Source organism: Choloepus didactylus, chromosome 8 (assembly GCF_015220235.1).
Source record: "Choloepus didactylus isolate mChoDid1 chromosome 8, mChoDid1.pri, whole genome shotgun sequence".
Lineage (NCBI taxonomy): Eukaryota > Metazoa > Chordata > Mammalia > Pilosa > Megalonychidae > Choloepus > Choloepus didactylus.
Window position 1 is genome coordinate 68,742,055 of NC_051314.1, and position 23,439 is coordinate 68,765,493.

At 38.2% G+C, this 23,439-nt stretch overlaps 1 pseudogene; it reads left to right on the forward strand.

Annotated features, from left to right (window-relative positions):
* Positions 1-447: 447 nt before the first annotated feature.
* On the forward strand, positions 448-7,982 carry LOC119542666 (annotated as a pseudogene).
* The last annotated feature ends 15,457 nt before the right edge of the window (positions 7,983-23,439 follow it).

The window sequence follows — 23,439 nt, forward strand, 5'->3', positions numbered from 1 at the left end:
ACCAACTGGCATCACAAACATACTTTTTGATTTTCCAGGGAGGGGGAGTTTGTTGAGTGGACACCTCAAAGAAAATGGCTGGGTTTGATCTGATTTGTATCCCCCTGCAAGAGGGCATCCCAGGCAGCAGGGGACTGATCTACTTTGGTAGAGGTTGATAAAATGACATAGAGAAAGACTCACGGACCCATCAGAGCCACAAATCTGGTACTAACTTCCTTTTCATGTTTATAAAAATTGCTTGCCATCTCTAGAAGCTGGAAGCTGCTTTCAGTTTTGCAAGTGACCTGGCTTCCTTGCTGCAGCAAAACTTTCAGTGTCCGGAATAAAATGTAGTCTTCAAACGTGACTCCGATTTGTCTTTCACAAACCTAAGGTAAAGTGATCGGTGGCAGAGGGGCCAGCGGCAGATCTTGCATGCAGAGATGTCAAATAACTTAAGGCCCAATGCAAAATGAAAATGGAGGGGGAGGGGATCCAATCTCCCCTTTTCCTGCCCTTCCTTGTCCCCAACCCACAGCTGACAAGTATCACCCCAAGGGATTGCACGGGGATGCTGTGTTGGCTGCCTGGATGCGAGAGAGCGGAGAATGGCAGCCGAGAGGTCCTGCTGAGTCACCTGCCAAAGTCACCATGTCACCTCCTTTCCTGGCCCATCGACACACACACATGCCACTGCTCCAGAGAGGGAAGCCACAGCACAGCTGGTACAGAGGGAGTTTGGCAAAGCTCTGGGCGCTAGAGAGCTCTAGGAGCAGTAAGTGTGCCTAGGACATCCTGGGCCAGGGGCGGTGGGGAGACCGCAAAGAGGAACCACACAGGAGCTCAGGCTTTAAGCTCCGCCCCCACCCCATGTTCCATTGTCCCATAGGACTTCACTTACAAAACACAAACTCAAAGATAAAGTTACTAAGAACTTCAAAATGGCAGCTGCAGATTATTAAACCCCAAAGTGGGGGGAGGTAGACGTCACCCTTGAAGCCAGCCAGACCTGCTGGCACATCAGGGAACTGGGCAGCTGGAGGGCCATGTGGAACCCTCCAGGGCACTCTACAGATGCTTACCGTGAGACAGCCAACATTAGGAAAGGCGCCTCAGAGACACGACCAATAGCAAGTCTCCAGTAACCAGGAAAGCAGGGTTATCCAATCAGGGAAAAGACGGCAACCCTACCCGGATAAGTAAGAGATGTTTCCTCCTTTTGCTGGCCGTTCTACTTGCACCAAGAACTGAAGAGCTAGCCCTTAAAGAGAGGGGAGGGATAAGTGTATAATGAGACCACCCCCTCACTACCAACTACAACCAAAGACAGATTTAGTCTGTGTTGGTGGGAGAGGAGGAAAATGCTGAATTGAGATTGAAATTTTAAATTGTATAGGATTAAAATGGCTCAAAAAAAAATACTGAAAAGTAAAGATATCTGGACAAGTTGTAATTAAAGGAACTGCTCCTCAAAGAAAAAGGGAATCAACATAGCAGTTATTGGAAAACAAAAGGCAGTTCATGGCTACATGGTAAGGAGTGAGATTCCTCAACTAACTGGCTACATATGACTGCTCACAGTGGCACACCCCTACACAAACCCAGGGCCTTCCAGAGCAATAGGAGTGAAAAAGACGTAAGCAAGTTGCCCTTGCTACTGCGAACACCTGTGTGTCCCACAGAAGTGGAAAAGAGGCTATAGGAAACAAAAGAGCCTGGGGCTTTAAACGTACATAAGCAACTCAGCCTAAAGGCAACATACATTCAACCTAAGTTAAAGTTATAGGAACCTCAGAATGTTTGAGCTCAAACTATGAAGCCCTGAGTAAATCCAGAAATCAAAATTTACTGAGCATCTATCAAGGGGGAGGCAAGAAAAATAAAGTATACTCTATCCCCTCAAGTTTTCTACAATCTACTTAGAGACCCAGTACACAGGTGCATAAAACAATTGAAGGGTAGGGTAGTGCTCAGCTTGTGTTACCGCCTGAAAGAGCAATACAAATTCAGGAAAGAAAGAGATTAATTAGCCCAAGCTGGAGTGATCGATGCTGGATGAACAGAGAAGGGAGGACTTCAGCTGTGTTAGGAAGGAACACCTGATTTGTTTGGGTAAAGGTACACAGGTATCAAATGCATGTTCAATCAGTGAGAAATGCAGCCTCAAAGTTAACAGAAAGTAAAGGCAGGAAAGCAGACAGGTTTAAGACTGGGTAGGTGGGGCAGAGGAAATTATAAAGACTGGAGGAAAGAAACAGTCTACTGATTGTCCAGATACTTTATATGAACTATCTCATTTAATTCTTACAAAAATTCTGAGGTAGACATTATTTTACAGGTGAGTAAATTGCAACTCAGGAAAGTCAGGTTACTTATTCAACATCTAGTAGGTGTTGTACCAAGTGCTGGAATCTACTTTTATTTCAATCCAAAATCCATGCTCTTTTCACTATGACAAACTGACTCCTCTAAATGGTATTGAAAGTCAAACAAGCAATTAAACATGGTTCTGAAAAATTTAGGAAGCTAATAAGGTTCCAAAGCAGGGAAATGACATAAAGAAATCAGTGTTCTAAGATTTCAGATTTATCTTTCCATATTTTAAAAAAGTGTATTTAGAAAAGAAAGATATTAGCTAAGTGATATATGCAGTAATCCAAATATAATGTAATGAATTAATAGCTATTCCTTTGTAAGAATATAAAGGAAGGTTATCTAGGAAATATTGGCAAGAAAAGACATCATAGGTTTTTTTAAAGACTGGCTATTAGCAAGAAAAGAATGGAAGCGTAAAAGATTATGCCAGAATTTCTCACAATACTCACTCTTCTTTATTGCTTGCTTTACATCCAACAGCTCATTTAATCCCCATCACAACACTATGAGATTGGAATCATTATTCCGTTTTCACAGAAAAGGAAACTGAAGCTCAGAGAAGTAACCCACTCGCAAAAGTCTTAAAGCCAGCATTCAAATCCAATTCTATCTGAGTCAGAATGCCCATGCACTTTCATAATCCTTGTGCTATCTTCCTTTGACAGTCGGAAAAATGCTGGTGTCTCTGTCAAAACTTGGAGGGAGAAACTAAGGAAGAAGATGATTGGTTTGGTTTGAGATGTGCAAAATTTGAGATTAACAGACAGCAGTTATGTGGAGATCTGTAGTATTAACTAATTTACCTGGCATTTTTTCTAAGTCTTCTAAGGTTCTTTCTTTGTGATCAATGCTTACCTTTGTGAGAACTTTGCCCTATTAATACTTCTTAAAACAAGCCTAAATATCAAAGACTAATGTGATATGACTTTGGTTCTCATGTTAGAGGAAGTTACAGAATTATTTTTCACAATAATCTAGCTCTTAAAAAGTTAAATACTATATCTCAGACTCTTATTGCTAAACCCAATAAACACTAAGATTTCTGACTATATTTATCCAATAGTTACATCACTTAGTAGTATCATTATTCATAAAGCCAGGGGAGAAAAAAACATGTTTTGAAAAAGCATCTGAAAAAAAATGAGAATTTTACAGTCATAAAAAATCCAATAAATGCTTATTATGAACTTTTATGTCTAGATTGATTTATAATAACATTCTCAGCTGTCTGGGAGAAAAACTGCCTTCAGAAATTTAATCTAAGTGCTACTAGCTTTTCTGACAGAAGCAACCCAGAGTTTTGCATTTAAGGTGTGTGCTTTCATTTCATAGGTCTAAGATCACGCTCTTCCTTTGGAATGCCTAACTGATAATACCCCCTTTGATTTAGGAAAGATGAAATCAATACTGCCTGTATCATTTTAATAAAGAAACTCTATAAAAATAAAAATTAAATATAAGGAAGGACTACCCTATAAAAATAAAAATTAAATATAAGGAAGGACTACTATTCTTTACAGCCAAGTTAGAGAAAAAGTTATTTCAATTCCACACACACAATCATTCGGTTATCCCCAGGGTTCCTTGGCACTTGGTTAGATCAGTGGTTTCCAAGAACATTTTCTCTGGTCCATGACAGAAAGAAAATAGGAAGGACAATGTAAAATCTTCATTCAAATGAATGAAACTCAAAAAATTCAAAAATGATTTTGTCCTTACTTCTTTTATGTGGTATTTTTTTTTTGTTTTTGTTTTTGTTTTAAGATGTTATGTTTCACTTATTTAATTTCATAGGAGAAAAAGTAAAAGTAGAACGAATTGTTGAACTTCAGTTACAGATTTTACTTGAATAAGAAGTACACAAAGTCCTATTAAAAGTAAGTTTGAAGACAGTCATTTAAAGATAAACAGCTATAACACAAGGAGAATGAAAAAATGTTAGTAAAACTAATGGTGATAAATTTTAGTGCCTGTTAAAGCATGACTGCTTGTGCCTAACAGGTTGATTTGAACCTTATCTATGGTACATGTGCTTGATTTTAATATAAAGAATAGCTTTTCATTATTATGCTTACTTAGAATTTTAGGTGAATTTTTAACTTAGATTATTTTTCTTTTATTTATTTTCAGATAGCTAGAATTGGTGCCTTCTGCTGTGGCCTTAGCTTACGTAATCAGCACACAATAGTACTCTATGTTTTGTGCATAATACCACGGATCCTCTTCCGACTTTTAAAAGAGAAGGTAGGTTTTTGAACTTTGTAAAAATGAAAATTTATAATATTTTATTTAGGTTCAATATAACATTTGTGGCCTCAGAAAACTTGGGACTTTGATTTTTCTCGAGTTTTATATAAAGCATAAATAACCTTAGGCCCTCCACAACACTGACTGAAAAAAATAGGATTTACAAAATTATGCAGTATTGATTGCAGTGGCATCTGGCCTGCTGATTTAAAACTGATTCTAAAGAGAACCTCAATGAAAATAGGCTAAAAGGACTTAAAAGAACAATAGCAAATTTCCTTAATTGTTTTATCATGGATTCTAAGACAAAAGATGGTATACCAATAACACTTCATGTATTCATTCAGCTGTTGATTGTCTACTCTGTGCCATATGCTGCTTTAGGTGCTGGAGATACAACTCTCAACAAAACAGATAATATCCCTTCTATTGTGAATTAAATAATAAAATCCCTGATAAATTACAGCCTATTTTCTCTGAGCAAATCTGCCTAGAATTAAAAATGATTTATTTTAGTTTCTTTTTTCTCTTCAAGGAAAAGTGATTGTTAATTAAAATGGTGGTATAAGGCAGGGTATGACAATTACTTTGTCATGGCATTTGGAGAAATAGGTAAGGAGAAGGCAGAGAGTTGAGTTATAAAGGATGGATGCCTTTTATTCTGTCAATCTTTCCTCCCAGAGGTTAAAATAATCTATATACAAAGTCAATGCTGAGGCCATTTTACTTGCTTTATTTATTCTTTGTTTGTGAGTTATACCTCAGCTACATTTATTGTACATTTATTTATCATTTTATTTGCCAGTTATACGCAACTATAATCAGAATTATAATAAACACACTTATAATAAAATTATTATACAGAAATAAGGAAATAATACCAAAGTTTTAGATAACTGTATTTATGTGTTCACAAATGTGTCCACATTTTGTTTCTTGGCTTTTTGGCAGTAAAGCAAAAAGGGTAGAGTGGAAGTTATAAAATTCTAATTATGTGATAAAGAATAAAAGGAAAACATTAACAGTTGACAGGAAAGATAAACTGTTTCTTGGTATTGAATTCTGTTAAGCCAATCATGTAAGTCCTTACATAAGGTACACTGAATAGCATAATTGGCAATGACCTTGATAGTGATTTTATAAAGTATTTAGACTTTTTAGCTATATAGTGGTTTTAGAGTGTACATGGTCTTTCCTTATAAAAATCTTGGTTTTAAAACGGAGGTATAGCATAAAGAATATAACTCAGTGAAGACTTTTCTACAGAATATAAAACTGAGGAGGTCCCACTGTTTTTTCTTGTCAGTCAGGTAGATGCAGAGATGGGGGATGGATTGACAACGCGCCCCACAGCTATTCTTACTCTGATATCAGTCATCTTAGCCAGGCTTCTGTCATGAGCAGAGATCAGAGAGGTGCATTCCCTGGCAAGAACCTGATCTATGGGGCTTTGTTGGTTTTGGCATCACACAGGGGAAGCTCTTGCCCCTCCATTCTCTGGATTTGAAGATGTCCACTGAGGCCTGCAGCACCTGGACAGGGTTCAGAGCGGAACCTTTTGAAGAATGTCAATAGTTGTAACTGTTCAGCAGGCAGTGACTGCTCCCATGCATCTAAGGAAGAGTTGAACAACCGACTGGAATGAGGAGCTCACAGCCGCCACTGCTCTGCTCTCTCACCTCTGCTTTTCTGAGTTACAGTTCCATTCTCTTGCTGCAGACCTACCCTAAGCATGAAACAGAGCCACTGACAGCTCCTGAGGTTTCCACCTCACAGTTTCAACCCCAGCAAGAGCTTTTATGTGGTTTTAAAGTAACTTTAGTTTTATAAATCACTTTGTCATTTGAGTGTCAGCTCCTTTGGTTTAAGAAAGTGACAGAAGATGATAGTTCTCACATCAACATTTTAACAGCTGTACACAGGTCTCCAAATTTTTGTCTGTTTGTTTTATATTTTCTTTTCTCATTGAACTGTGAACCCCATGAAAAGAGAGAGAGAGAGAGCGGAGAGAGCCATGAGAGCAAAGAGCTGAAAGTAAGGAAACCTAGAAGAGAAGGGAGAGACCAGTAGATGATGCCATGTGCCTTGCCAGGTGGCAGAGGAGCCAAGGATTGCCAGTAGCCAGTTTTCGGGAAGAAAGCATTGCCTTGATGATGACTTGATTTGGACATTTTCCTGAACTCTAACCCTGTATTAGAGGCATTAAAGAGAAAGAAAAGGTTTGAGAAGCAGCTCACTCAGATTGATGGCATACTTTCCACCAGAGTTCCAGAGAGAAGCCTTGGGAAACTCATACACCAACACAGATGTTAAGGAATATGGGCTTTGTGGCAAAAGTGATGAAAGCAGTTCATGAAAACATAGATCCAAACAAAACAGATGATTTGATGCAAGACATCACAGAGAAACAGGATATTGCCCAAGAAATCTCAGAAGCATTTTCTGAGATGACTGTGCCAGTTTGAATATATTGTGTCCCCCAAACACCATTATCTTTGATGTAATCTTATAAAATGTGGGCAGATGTTATCAGTGTTGATTAGATTGTAATTCTTTGAGTGTTTCTTTGGAATGTGCCCCACCCAGCTGTGGGCGATGACTCTAATTGGATAATTTCCATGGAGGTGTTGCTCTGCACATTCAGGGTGGGTCTAAATTGATCAGTGGAGCCATATAAATGAGCTGACATAACAGAAGGAACTCAGTGCAGCTGTGAGTGATGTTTTGAAGAGGAGCTACAGCCAAGAGGGACACTGAAGAAAGCACAGGAGCTGCAGATGAGAGACAGTTTGAAGATGGCCATTGAAAGCAGACTCTTGCTCTGGAGAAGCTAAGAGAGGACAAATGCCCCAAGTACAACTAAGAGTGACATTTTTGAGGAACTGCAGCCTAGAGAGGAATGTCCTGGGAGAAAGCCATTTTGAAACCAGAACTTTGGAGCAGACGCCAGCCAAGTGCCTTCCCAGCTAACAGAGGTTTTCCGGACACCATTGGCCATCCTCCCGTGAAGGTACTGATTGCTGATGTGCTACCTTGGACACTTTATGGCTTTAAGACTGTAACTGCATAACCAAATAAATCCCCTTTTATAAAAGCCAATCCATCTCTGGTGTTCTGCATTCTGGCAGCATTAGCAAACTAGAACAATGACTTTGATGAGGATGAGTTGATGGCAGTACTTGGGGAATTGGAGCAGGAGGAATTAAATAAGAAGATAACAAACATTTGACTTCCCAAATGTGCCTTCTTCCTCCCTCTCAGCACAGCCAGATAGATTGCCAAGCATGTCTTCCATCGCACATCGATCCCAAGCAGCATCTTCTAGGAGGACAGAAGATGATGATGATGTCAAACAATTGGCAGCTTGGGCTACTTAGATTAAAACAGAATTTTTTGACACCTAAGTTAATGAGCTATATATAAAGATATATAAAAATTGCCAAGTTTAGAAGTTAACAAATACCCTGTTTTATCTTCCCATTGGATGAATAATTGTCTGTTAAGCCTCCTAAGTAAAAGATCAAAAAGGAGTGGTGTGTAGACATAGAATCAGGGAAGGGAAGAATCAGGGATGGAAAGGAGCTTTCTGGCAGCATGATGAACAATCCTTCCAGACTAACGGAAGAGGCCATGGCTACCTTCTGTATTCCAGGCTTTCGTACATAGTTGGTGTGCCCTACATATGTGTTGAAAGAAAACTGAATTCCACTAACATAAGACATATAACAGTTTATAAACCATTTAGGAGTGATATATTTGAGATTGCTGGGAAAAATAACTCCTTTTTCTAAGCGAATGTAAGCTTGCTATGTGGATTCATGTCAGAAGAGATATAGGCCAAGGTAAATGTAAATGCACAGTGTCTCTTGTAGGGAAGTCTTGTGTGAATCTATACACAGTTTCACTTGAATTTAGCAGTTTAAAATCTTCAAGGTGCTTTAATTGACACTTATTATGCCAATTAAACTTGAAATGGGGCAATGGATGCATTTCCCAAAATGTCTGAAAGCACTAACAGCTTATACTGCTGAGCTAGAATCTCCTGGGTATAATTTAGCCACTTAGGGAGCTGTGTTAACATTTCCCAGGCCATTATGGTGCTGTTATGGCTTCAGCGTACTAAATGTGTGAGTGTATTCATTCTTGTCTGTTTTGTCCTGTCTTATACCTTTATTTAATCTTCACAGCATATTCCTTGGAAATAAATAAAAATATAATCAATTAAAAGTATATCTTGAATAAGATCTTGGCATAAGTATTTTTTGTTAAAATAAATTACAAAAAACAAAAACAAACAAAAAAAAACTCCATGAACCATTGCTCTAAGTGTCATTTACCCATTTTCCTTCTGGATTTGGAAAATTCTATCTAGTCTTCCAAATAGAAATCAAATATCACCACTGTGGAGCATTTCTTGACCAGGCACAGGTAGTCATAGCACTTTCTAGGAATTATATTTATTTGTTTACATGCCTATATATGTCCCCCATTCTACCATTCCAACTTACTGTAAGGCAGGGATAGTCTTATTAATCTGTAATTGCAGCACCAGGCACAAAGCTGGTCCCAAAGTGCTTATTACTGCAAACTGTACTGCCTAATCCTCCCAGCCAGATATCAAATAGGGGAAAAAAAAAAAAGTTCTTCAAAAGCAAGCAGTGAGATTTTCTCCCAAGGGGTGGAGATGCAAATGTTGGAAAGAGAACATGGCCCAGGCAATTGAACTAAGTAGCCACCTTCAGGTATGATCTGAGGCAAAGTAGAGAAAAGGAAGCAGAAACCGTTGGGAAGTACTGATGCACCAAGTTCAGAAGGTTCAGTAAATGTTACCCTTATCCCAAAATAGGCAGTCTCAAGACCTGACTTCTGACAAAAGCAGCTGTATTTCCATCCAAGTTTCCAGCCTTTTCCTCATACATCTCCACTGATTTCAGAACTGCGAGGAACCAGAAAACTTGCCTACATCTAGGCAAAAATAGCCTAGAACAGATAGTATCATGCATAGAACACTGGGCTGAATCAGAATACCTGAGTGAATCCTAGCTTATTAGACTGTACACCAGCCAAGATCCTATACTGCCAAGGGTTGTATTACCAGTCCTAACACACTACCTCAACCTGATAAGTCTGAATTATTTGTTGAATGAGCAAATCAACGAAGGAATCCAGGCTCCAACATATGCCAGCTGTAGTTGCTTGTATTCACTGAACCTTAAGTGGCAGTGGAAGCCAGGGTATCGGAGCCTGAGAATGGCGAGGAGGGTGAATGCAAGCTCTCAGAGAGGCAGTGGCAGGAGTGATAGATTGATTGCATTCATGGGACTTGATATAAAGGAAAATATATTGGGGATAATGGGAGCAAGGTTTCTCACTAATAGAAAAAAAGTTAAATATTGAGAAACAAAAAACTAGAACTCTTTGGCATTGGATTGAAAATAGTATTGATATGAATTTATAGATTTCATTATATGCAAACAGATATAAAATTAAATATAGATATAAATATAGATATATGTACACACATTAATATATATGTGTATTTGTATTCATGTGCATTGCACACACACACACATACCCACACACATGCACATACATATAAATCTCTAGCTGTCATAGAGTCTGAAAGCAGTGACACCCCAATGGTAATAAGCATACCTAGCCCTCAGATTTTTATTTCTAATTACCATTCAACACTAAAAGGAACCAGGAGTTCCTTGAGTAAATAATTAATTTCAGAGCTAGGCCTGGGAAAATACAAGATGAGTCTAGGATATCTTGTTCTTCCAGAAACTAAAGAAGTGCTCAAAGAATGATGGGGGAGTGTCAAAAAGACACATAAACCAGTTTGAAGGGGCTCCCCCAACCAAATCTTGGACGATTTGGACATCACAATAAATCGTAACAGTAGCATATTATAACCAAATGAATAAAAGGAATCCATGCATTCATACATATATAAATAAATATATGTGTGCATATATGTATATCTATATAAAATGAAAGCTTGATGATAAAGAGGATATCTGCATATTTTCAAACTACCTCCCCACAAAATAATTACTAATTGCAAGGAGTAAAAGAATAAACTTACTAGAGAGAAGGCTGTCACAAATCATCCTTAATTAAGTGATCAAAGTTAACATCATCAGTATTGGGACAAACTGAAATCATGTGCCATCTGATAGAACGCAATGTTATATTACTGACAAAGATGGGTAACTTTGAATCTAATTATGAGGAAAGATCAGGAAAAACAAACAAATTGAGGGCCATTCTAAAAATAACTATTATCTTTAAAAGTGTCACGACTGACTTCTGGTTTCAGGTCCAACATGTAAACAGCTTGGAAGTCGTCACTTCCATCCTAACAATATGAAGAAATAAACAGAACTGAAAATCAATGATTTTTATTGGACCCATCAGAGTACTGAGATTGCTGGACAAACCACTATCCAGAAATCTGGAGAAATAGGTGTATTCTGAACACCACAGCCAGGATCTGCTTACCTGAGCAAAAGCATCTAGGCCGATCAACTGATAGGAACACTTAAATGGTGATTTTGATGAACTGCTGGAGAGTGAGTGTAGACTAGCATTGAAACTGCCCAGAATCAGTTAGTAGCAACTTGCTTCTCTGTAACTTTTGTAACTTTTCCTATCTGGGACTTTTCTTTTTAAGCTTGTTTTACAGGCAACCAACTGAAAGTTATATAACCTGAGCATGCCCAGAAATATGGACTGGTGTCCTTAGATGACCTCAGAGACACCAAAACCAAAAAATCATCCCCCTTGAAATAGAAAGTTGCATGAATTGAGAGGAATCAGAAGCAAATCCAAGGCAAGATGTCCTTCAACAAGGGAAATCTGGTCTGGAGCCTCCCTTACCATATATGGACAAATCCGTGCCTATTCAATCAAACCATGCAAAACTAACCTTCCCCTTAGCAACACTCACCTCCTCCTATCCCAATAAAATCTCCCTTAGCCCTCAAACTGGAGAGACAGATTTGAGCCTTACTTCCTGTCTCCTTGCCGGTTGACCTGGCAATAAAACTATTTCTTTTCTCAAACTCCTGGCTCCATGAATTGACTCCTTTTGTATCAGGCAGTGAGCCCTTGCTGAGCAACAGCATGAAAGTGAAAAGCACCTGGAAGCCTACTCTTAGGAGAATCCCCACACTTTCAGGGCTTTACTTCTAGGAACCTCACTAGGTTTTCATGTTGAAGACCCCAGAAAGATCCCATCATGGCTTTAACAAGGGAGGGGAAAAGTAATCATTGCTTCTTATGTCAGAGACTCTTCTATAACCAACACTTACTCTCTAAGGGAAAAGACTTTGCCAGAACCTTTTCGCAGCTGAAGGGAAGGCATTCCACCCACTCCATTTCTCTCTAGTCTTCATGTCTTACACACAGGTATAAAAAAAAAAAAAAAAAAAAAAAAAAAAAAAAAAAAAAGCAGGGGTCAGGGCTTCAAGGAAATAGGCTGGGAATACCGTAATATGGAAAGGAGAAGGGGGCAAAGGGAAAAAAAGCTATACTCCTGGAGAAACAATTGTGAAGGTCGCAGCCCAGAGACACAGGCCTATTAAAAGAGTGAAATTTAATCATAAGATTACAGAATGCTCCCCCTGCCCCCCAGAACCAGGATTCTGGTAAATATACGAGTGGATTACAGCTGAAAGAGCTACATGACACTGAATGTGTCTGAGGAGAAGTGCTTAGAGAAGCCCAAAGTCAGGAGGGAAGACAAAACAATCAACTACATAAATCTGAAGCCTCCAGAACCTATAACTACAGAACACATTAAATACAGTCTACCTCTAGCCAGATTAACACAAATCTTCATGCTAAAGGCCTATTCACATCAGTTCTTGTCACTGAATGCAACATATCTGACTTTTAATGACCAAAAAAATCTCAAGGCATACCAAAAGGCAAGGAAAAATATCTGAAGAGACAAAGAAAATATCAGACATAACTCAGATATGAAACAAATGTTAGAATTCTAAGAAAGGGAATTTCAAATAATTGTGATTGATATAATAAGAACTCTAACAGAAAAGTGGACAATATGCAAGAACAGGTGGTTAATGTAAGTAGAGATGTGGAAACTCTAAGAAAGAATCAAAAGGAAATGCCAGAAATCTAAAACACCATAACAGAAATGAAGATCTTTGATGGGTTCATCTGTAAACTGGACATGGCCAGGGAAAGAATTTGAGAATTGAAATAAAGATCAATAGAAACTTTCCCAACTAAAATGCAAAGAGAAAGGAGAATTAAAACAAACAAAAAAACAGAACATTTAAGAACTGTGTGACAGTTACAAAAGACATAAAATACATATAATTGGATTACCAGAAGTAGAACAGACAACAAAACAGAAGAAATATTGGAAGCAATAATGGCCAATAACTTTCCAAAATTAATGAAAGATACCAACCACAGATCCAGGAACCTCAGAGCATACAAAGCAAGACAAATACGAGACAAGCAAGCAAAACAAAATAAAACTCCCACACCATGGCATATTATGTTCAAACTTCAGAAAACCAAAGGCAATGAGAACATCTTGAAGAAGCCATGGTTGTTCGGGGAGCAGGGGTGGGGGGAGTGGAGCTTTCGTATAGAGAAACAAAGAAAGAATTACAGCAGACTTTATTTTTTAGAAACCATGCAAGCAAGAAGAAAGTAGAATAAAATATCAAAAATGTTGAATGAAAAAAAAAATGAACCTAGAACTGCATATGCAGCAAAATTATCCTCCAAAATAAAAGAGAAATAAAGGCATTCCCTGACAAACAAAAACCGAGGTAATTCACCACTAGCAGACAAGCCCTGCAAAAATAATGTTTAAAAATATTCTCCAGAGAGAAGGAAAATGATATGTTTCAGAAATATGGAACTATATAAAGAAAGAATGAATGAAAATAAGTAAAATTTCTAATTTTTTCATATTTTTCATTGATCTAAAAGATAAAGTGTTTAAAGAAAAGTAAAAATTTATTGTGTTAATAGCATAAGTGAAATTAAAGGTCATAAGAGACCAAAGGGAGGAATTACGAAAATTATGTTACCTACACTAGATGTGAAGTGGTACAGTGTTATTTTAAGGTAGACTTGGATTACCTAAAAAATGTATTTTGTAAGTTCTAAGGAAACCACTAAATGTTTTTAATAAAATAAGTATAACTAATACAGTAAGAGAGAAGATAATGGAATTATTAAAAAGCCTCAATTAAAAGCAGAAAGGGCAAATTGCTAGAGAGGATTATGGAAAAATGGTGGAGTAGGAGGCTCCAGGAATTAGTCACACCACCAAAACAACTACTGAACTAGCAGGAACTGTCTTAATCAACTATTTTGAAACTCCTCAGTCTAGTGGAACACTATACACAGCATCCAGGGAGGAGTAAGAGGAAGAGGCTGGTAAATTGCAATAAATACCAGTGAGTTTCACCCTTCTTGCAGTGGCTACCATCCCCCTTCCTCCAGCATCAAGGCAGGCAGCAGTGAGGACTAGAGCTTGAGTTCCTTGCATAGCTTGCTGGTGCCAAGGTGGGACAGAAAGACCTAGACCTCCAAATTCCATGAGGTGATGAAGGGCAAGGGGTGTTATCTCATCACTGATCACTGCATTTGATCACCTACTTCAGAACATTGGGGGCAAGCTCTGAGGGCAGCCATTGTTTTAATCCCCCTCAGACAAAGGCAGCAGAGGAATCTTAAAGATTAAGTAATCTTCCTTGAAACTACAAGAAACAGTTAAAGGGTTGCATTAATTGGGCAATTGCTGAATCAAGAAAACACAGCTTCACACATCCCAGAGTAATTTGGGCAGATAATAAAAAATATATTTACAGCCCTCCCCTCCCCAGCCCCGAGGATCTGGGGAAAGGTGCGGAAGTGTTGGACTTCCTCACCTGGACTGGTGTTGATGTTGTCACAATCATTGGGACTGGTGGTTTGATGTGCTGAGCCCTCGATCATGGGACATGCCCTTATGAAGCTCGTTACTGCAAAGAAGAGGCTAAACTTGCATATAATTGTGCCTAAGAGTCTCCCCCTGAGTACCTCTTTGTTGCTTAGATGTGGCCCTCTCTCTAACTGAGCCACCTTGACAGGTGAACTCGCTGCCCTCCCCCTTATGTGGGACCCAGCTCCCAGGGTTGTAAATCACCCTCGCAACGCAGAATATGACTCCCGGGGATGAATCTGGACCCGGCTTCGTGGGACTGAGAGTATCTTCTTGACCAAAAGGGGGATGCAAAATGAGATGAAATAGTTTCAGTGGCTGAGAGATTTCAAATGGAGTCGAGAGGTCATTCTGGTGGACATTCTTATGCACTATATAGATAACACCTCTTAGGTTTAATGTATTGGAATGGCTAGAAGTGAATACCTGAAACTGCCAAACTCCAACCCAGCAGTCTGGACTCCTGAAGACAACTGTATAATAGTGTAGATTACAAGGGGTGACAGTGTGATTGTGAAGACCTTATGGATCACACCCCCTTTATCTAGTGTATGGATGAGTAGAAAAATGAGGATAAAAACTAAAGGACAAATGGGGTGGGATGGGGGGATGATTTGGGTGTTCTTTTTTCACTTTTATTTTTTATTCTCGTTCTGCTTCTTTCTGATGTAAGGAAAATGTTCAGAGATAGATTGTGGTGATGAATGCATAACTATGTTATTGTACTGTGGACAGTTGATTGTATACCATGATGATTGTATGGTGTGTGAATGTATCTCAATAAAACTGAATTTAATTAAAAAAAAAAAAAAAGAAAGAAAACACAGCTTCAAAAGCCACAGAAGAAGCTCCTGGAACCCCAACATGGGGTTAGGCCAGCTTGTGCTCCCATTGTGGGTCCCTGACCCACTTCCAGAGGGAGCAGCGTGGCCTCTGGGTGCATATTGGGGAAATCTATCAGGTGGAAGTCTAAGAGACTAGAATTGTCTCAGACTCACTCTCTCAGTTTGTAATGAAGGCAAATAAGCAGCCTGCAGAAAGCTGGGGCAGTCTGAGAAACAATTTAGTTGAAATGGCCTGGGGTAAAGGACTACCTGCTTTAAGTCAATCAAGAGAGCACACAGGTGGAAGTGAAAGTCTATTCCAAAGGAAGTAGAAGGGGTATTTACGTGATTAGCCTGTAAACTGTAAACGGAGAATTCCTAAGTAAGCACAAGCCCAGGAATAGAAGCAGTCTCTGTGGCTGCATACAGGCTTAGATAACACAGAGCTGATCCTACACTTCTAATGTGCCTGAGGCTGATGTTCTTGATAGGAGGGCTAAACTCGGAAGTAGACCATAAGCTGAAGCAGAACCAATTTGCAAAGACAGTGAAATGTGATCTTTGCTTTGGTTTGTTGTTTTGATTACCTCCTGGCATTCAAGAAAATCTATAACATCAATAGCCAGATATAAACTTAAGGATAAACAGCTCAAAAGCTAAATCACTGAGTTAACATTTTAAAATATTAAAATGTACAATACAAACAAAGAAACAAGAAATGATGGCCCATCCAAAGAAATAAGATAAAAATCCAGAAACCATCAACAAATAAGACCAGATTTTGGACATATTGACAGAAACTTTAAAAAAACTGATCCTCAAAGAGTAAAGGAAAACACAGAGAAAAAACAAAAAGATATGAGGAAAACAATGAATGAATCTCTTTGAGTCTCTCAATAGGAAACAAACAGAAATAATACAGTTGCAGAACACAATAACTGCAATGAAAAATTTCCTAGATGATTTCAACAGCAGACTGGAGGTTGTCAGAAGAAAGAATGTGTGAGCTGGGAAAAAAAAGACAATTGAAAAGATTCAGGCTGAGGAACAGAAAGAAAAAACAATTAAAAAGAACTAACAGAGTCTAAGAGATAGAACATCAAGCACAACAATATACACATTATGGGTGTACCAGGAGAAGACGAAAGAAAGAAGGGGACAGAAGGAATAGTCAAAGAAATAATGGCAAAAAAAACACTTTCCCAATTTAAAGACAGACATGAAAATGCACATTCAAGAAGCTCAACAAAACCCAAATAGGATAAACTCAAAGAGAACTATCACCAGACACACAGTAATCAAATTGTTCAATGCCAAGGCCAAGGAGAGTTCTGAAAGAGGTAAGAGAAAAGTGACGCATGTTTAAGGGAATCTCAATAAGATTAAATGCCAATTTCTCATTAGAAACCATGAAGGCAAGAAGACAGTGATATAAAATATTTAAAGTGCTGAAAGAAAGCCATTACCAATCAATAATTTTTGTATCTGGCATAGTCTCAGGATAATATCTCTACTGAAGAATCTAATGATGGGGATGCTGACCCTTCTGTCTATGCTGCTCTCATATACCACCTGATGTTTTCTGTTCTGATAGTGAAGAACCAATTATTCCTTCTGAAGTAGAAGCATATTTAACAGAACTTTTACCTAAAAACACTCAAGTACAATTTCCAAATGATAAAGAGTGGAAAGGCCTTACTATAATAACTGGGACAGATGATTCATATCCTTCAAGCCCCATATTAGACAATTATACTGAAGGAGAAGCTAAACAGTTAAGAAAGCTGTGACTATTTTCAAGAAAACAGAAAGGTCCTGTATTAGTTAGGGTTCTCTAGGGAAACAGAATCAATGAGAGGTGTCTCTGACTACCAAATTTGTAAAAGTGACTCACGCAACTATGGGTATGCACGAGTCCAAATTATGTAGAGCAGTCGGCAAACTGTCAACTCCAAGGAAGACGTCTGATGAACTCCTCAGGAAACGAACCGTCAACTTCGATGGACTCCTTAGGAAATGAACTGGGATCTTCAACGAACATGTTTGATGAACTCCTCAGCAAACGAACCGGCAACTTCGACGAACTCCTCAGGAAACGCTTCACTGGGCAGCCGCAGAAGAAGTGAAGGTCCTCTACCTGTCTCGCTTATAAGTCTTCAACTGATTAACTGGATTAAATCCAGGCAATTGCATTCTCTCATTGTGGAAGACACACCCTTTGGTGAGTCATCAGTCACAGCTGCAGTCAATTGACTGATGATTTAATAAACCAGCCTGTTGGTTTATTAACCAGCCACAAATGTCCTCACAGCAATTGTTAGGCCAGTGTTTCCTTGACTAGACAGCTGGATACTATCACCTGGCCAAGTTGACACATGAACCTAACCATCACAGGTCCTCTTAACATTCTTAAATGTAGATAACGTGTAATCACCTGGCCCTCTGTGAAAACAGGATGGGGCTGCAGCTGTTACTTTAACCATAAAAAAAGTCGTAAATAATGTAGCAAGGTTGAATACAGTCCTAATCAAATATATGTTTATCAATATGATGTAATGGTTAAACTAATCATAGAATAAAATGAGAAAACTATATTGACAAGTTAGAGACAAGTAATAATAATCTCTTTTCTAATTTTTAGACTTTATACAAGTAAAAGTATGTTATATTGCTCTTACAGAAATCATAGCTTAGCTAGTAAAAACATTATCAGTAGAATTTTACAGACATTCAAGGCTAAGTCTCTGATAATGTGGATACCCTCCTTTGATCTTGAAACACTCACGGATCAAGACATTTCACTTCGTGAGTCATTCATGTTCATGAAGCATCATTTAATGTAAAAATAGAATATGACTTAATTAAAGGTATTCAAAATCAAGAGGCTATAAATTTTCTGTAATTCAAACAAGGGGGAGCTCTCTGATCTCATGTTCAACTGCATTTGGAGGAGTGGGGGCTCCCAGGCTTGGTAATATATCAATTAATTTTTACATTGTAAATTTGTTCCTTTTACCTTAAGTGCTCCTTTTAGTAAAAATGTGTTAAAGGTGAATTCTTGTCTTGACTACTCTTTACTTTTAAACTATTGTCTGTCCTATACTCTTAATTGAGTGGGAGGTTGCTTGATGAAGTCCAAACCCATTGAATCATGACCTGATAAGGCTCAGGCCTTTTTAACAGAGATCATAGATTTGAGGCATAAAGAGACAAACCTGTGACAGCATGACTTTCTTTCAAAACTGAAAGAGAGATTAAGACCTTACCAAATAAATAAAAGCTGACAGAGTTTGTTACCACTAGACCTGCCCTACAAGCAATGCTAAAGGGAGTTCTTCAGACTGAAAAGAAAGGACACTAGACAGTAGATCAGAATGGCATAAAGAGATAAAGACCTCCAGTAAATGTAACCATATGGGTAATTACAAATGCCAATACTATTGCATTGAATTTTTTGTATGTAACTCCACCTCTTACATTTCAGAGGTGCTAAAACACAAATGCATAAAAAGTAATAATATAAATTTTATTTTGAAGGGTAAGGGGCCTCAAATACCAAAAAAACAACTTAAAAAAGAAGAATGAAGTGGGAGGTATCATGCATCCTGATTTTAAAGCATATTATAAAGCCACAGTGGTCAAAACAACATGGTACTAGCATAAAGACACACATATTGATCAATGGAATCAAATTGAGAGTTCAGAAATAGAACCTCAGATTTATGGTCAATTGATTTTTGACAAGGCTCTGAAGTCCACTCAACTGGGACAGAACAGTCTCTTCAATAAATGGTATTTGAAGAACTGGATATCCCATAACCAAAAGAATGGAAGAGGACCCCTCTATCACAGACTATACAAAAGTAATTCAAAATGGAACAAATACCTAAATATAAGATCGAATACCATAAAACTCCTAGAAGAAAATTTGGGGAAATATCTTCAAGCTCTAGTGATAGTCAGTAGTTTCTCAGACTTTATACTAAAAGCACAAGCAACAAAAGAAAAAAGAGATCAATGAGAAATCCTTAAAATCAAATACTTCGGTGCTAAAGAGGACTTTGTCAAAAGGGTGAAAAGGCAACCAACTCAATGGAAGAAAATACTTGGAAACCAAATGTTCTAGTTTACTAATGCTGCCAGAATGCAAAAAACCAGAGATGGATTGGCTTTTATAAAAGGGGGTTTATTTGGTTACACAGTTACAGTCTTAAGGCCATAAAGTGTCCAAGGTAACACACAGCAATCGGGTACCTTCACTGGAGGATGGCCAATGGTGTCCGGAAAACCTCTGTTAGCTGGGAAGGCACGTGGCTGGTGTATGCTCCAAAGTTCTGGTTTCAAAATGGCTTTCTCCCAGGATGTTCTTCTCTGGGCTGCAGTTCCTCAAAAATGTCACTCTTAGTTGCAGTTGGGGTATTTGTCCTCTCTTAGCTTCTCCAGAGCAAGAGTCTGCTTTCAATGGCCATCTTCAAAATGTCTCTCATCTGCAGCTCCTGTGCTTTCTTCAAAGTGTCCCTCTTGGCTGTAGCTCCTCTTCAAAATGTCACTCACAGCTGCACTGAGTTCCTTCTGTTTGTCAGCTCACTTATATGGCTCCACTGATCAAGGCCCACCCTGAATGGGTGGGGCCATGCCTCCATGGAAATTATCTCATCAGAGTTATCACCTACAGTTGGGTGGGGTGCATTTCCATGCAAACAACCTAATCCAAACGTTCCAACTTAATCCCCACTAATATGTCTGCCCCACAAGATTGCATCAAAGAATATGGCCTTTTCCGGGGGACATAATACATTCAAACCAGCACACCAAATATCTGATAAGGGTTTGATACCCAAAATCTATAAAGAAATCCTAAAACTCAACATTAAAAAGACAAAAAACACAATTAAAAAATGGGCAAAAGACACAAACAGACATTTTTTCAAAGAGGAAACACAGATGGCTAAAAGCATGTGAAAAGATGCTCCTTTTCACTAGCTACAGAGATATGCAAATCAAAACCACAATAAGATATCATCTCACACCTACTAGAATGGCCACTATTAAACAGGAAACTACAAGTGTTGTAGAGGATGTGGAGAAATTGGAACACTTATTACTGCTGGTGGGAATGTAAAATGGTACATCCCCTGTGGAGGTGGATTTGGTAGTTCCTCAGGAAACTAAGTATAGAACTGCCTTATGACACGGCAATCCCACTACTCAGGATATACCCAGAAGATATGAAAGCAAGGCTGCAAGCAGACATTTGCACACCAATGTTCATAGCGGCATTATTCACAATTACCAAACGATAGAAACAACCAAAATGTCCATCAACAGATGAATGGATAAACCAAATGTGGTAGATACATATGATTGAATATTATTCAGCACTAAGGAGGAATGAAGTCCTGAAACATGCAACAACATGGAAAAACCTTGAGGACATTTTGTTAAGTGAAGTAAGTCAGACACAAAGGGACAAATATTTTTTGATCTCACTGATATGAACTAATTATAATATGTAAACTCATAGAAATCAAATATAGAATATAAGTTATCAGGATATAGAATGAGGCTAAAGAATGGGGAGCAGTTGCTTAATATGTGCAGGATGTTTAACTAGGTTGAATCAAATGTTTGGAAATGAACAGAGGTGATGGTAGCACATTATTGTGAGAATAACTAATAGTGCTCATTGGTATGTGATTGTGGTAGAAGGGGGAAATTTAGAGTCATACATGTCACCAAAAGGAAAGCTGGAAGTTAAATATGGAGATGTACAACACAGTGAATCATGTGGTGGACAATGTCCATGTCTAACTGTACAAATATAAAAAAGTTCTTTCATGAGCTAGAACAAAGGTACAACTATTACAAGAAGTTAATAATAGAGGGATATATGGTAAAAAAAAAAAAAAGGACCAATTGCAAACTATGGACTGTAGTTAACAGTAATATTTTAATATTCTCTCATCATCAGTAACAAATGTACTACACCAATACTATGGGTCAGTGTTCCGGTTTGCTATTGCTGACATTATGCAAAATACCAGAAATAGATTGGCTTTTATAAAGATTATTTGGTTACAAAGTTACAGTCTGAAGGCCATGAAAATGTCCAAAGTAAGACATCAGCACAAGTATACCTTCACCGAAGGAAGGCCAACGGCATCCGGAAAACCTCTGTTAGCTGGGAAGGCACGTGGCTAGCGTCTGCTGATCCCAGGTTGTGTTCCACCTCCATTCTCAGCTCCTGTGCATTCTTCAAAGTGTCTCTCTTGGCTGCAGCACCTCCTGCCTGTGAACACTTTTACAGGACTCTAGTGATTCAATTAAGACCCACCCTGAATGAATGGGGTAACACCTCCATGGAAATTATCCAAAGGTCTCACCCACCATTGACTGAGTCACATCTCCATGGAAATACTCAATCAAAGGATTCCAACCTAATTAACATAATATGTCTGCCTCAACAAGATTGCATCAAAGAACATGGTGTTTGGAGGGGATGTAATATATCCAAACTGGCACAATCAATAATAGGAGGGATAAGGGGGATGGGAGGATTTGGGTTTTCTTTCTTATTTTTATTTCTTTTCTGGAGTAAGGAAAATGTACTAAAATTGATCATGCAGAGGTATGCACAACTATGTGATGATACTGTGAGCCAGTGATTGTATACTTTGGATGATTTGTATTGTGTGTGAATATATCTCAATAAAATTGCATTAAAACACACACACACACAAAGTAATGATATATCTAGGGTTTTACACATACAGTGTACAAAGATTTGTAACAAGTACAAGCATACCTTGCTTTATTGCACTTTGCTTCATTGAGCTTCACAGATACTGCGGTTTTTACAAATTGAAGGTGTGGCAGCCTTGCATCAAGCAAGTCTCTTGGCGCCATTTTTCCAACAGCATGTGCTCAGTTCATGTCTGTGTCACATTTTAGTAAATCTCACAATATTTCAAACATTTTATTATTATTGTATCTGGTATGTTGATTTTCGATCAGAAATCTTTGATGTTATTATTTTAAATGTTTTTGGGTGCCACAAACCATGCCCATATAAGACAGGGAACTTAGTTGATAAATGTTGTGTGTGTTCTTACTGCTCCATCAATTGGCCATTCCCAATCTCGCTCCCTCTCCTCAGGACTCCCTATTCCCCGAGACACAGTAATATTGAAATTAGGCCAATTAACAAACCTATAATGTCCTCTAAATGTCTAGTAAAAGGAAGAGTCACATGTCTTTCACTTAAAAACGAAAGCTGGAAATGATTAAGCTTAGTGAGGAAGGCATGTTAAAAGCAGAGAGAGGCTGAAAGCTAGGCCCCTTGCACCAAACAGCCAAGTTATGAATGCAAAGGAAAAGTTATTGAAGTAAATTAAAAGTAGCCTCATGTAAAGGTCCTACTTACTACAGAGTCACACCCATAGAAATGCATTAGAAATAAGAACGTGTTTTTCTGGGGTATATACAGCTTCAAACCACCATAGATCTCAAATCAGAAATCTAACTTCAAAACTGGAGGACCTAGAAAAAGAAGAGGAAACTAAACTCAAATTGAGCAGAATGAGGGAAATCACAAAGATTAGAGTAAAGATAATAGAGTCAACAAAACCAAAATTTCATTGCTTTAAAAGATCAGTAAAATTGGCAAACCTTTAGCTGGACTAACAAAGAAAAAGAGAGAGAGGACACAAATAACTAAAATCAGAAATGAAAATGGGGACATTACTGTCAACCCCACAGAAATTAAAAGGACTATTAGAAAATACTAGGAAACCATACACCAACAAAGTAGATAACCTAGATGGAATGGACAAATTCCTAGAAATACACAAACTACCTACACTGACTCAAGAAGAAATAGAAGATCTCAGCAAACCAATAACAAATAAGACATTGAATCAGTAATCAAAAACCTCAAATCAAAGTCCAAGAACAAATAGCTTCATAGGTGAATTTTACCAAACATTCCAAGAAGAATTAACATCAATCCTGCTCAATTCTTCCAAAAAATTG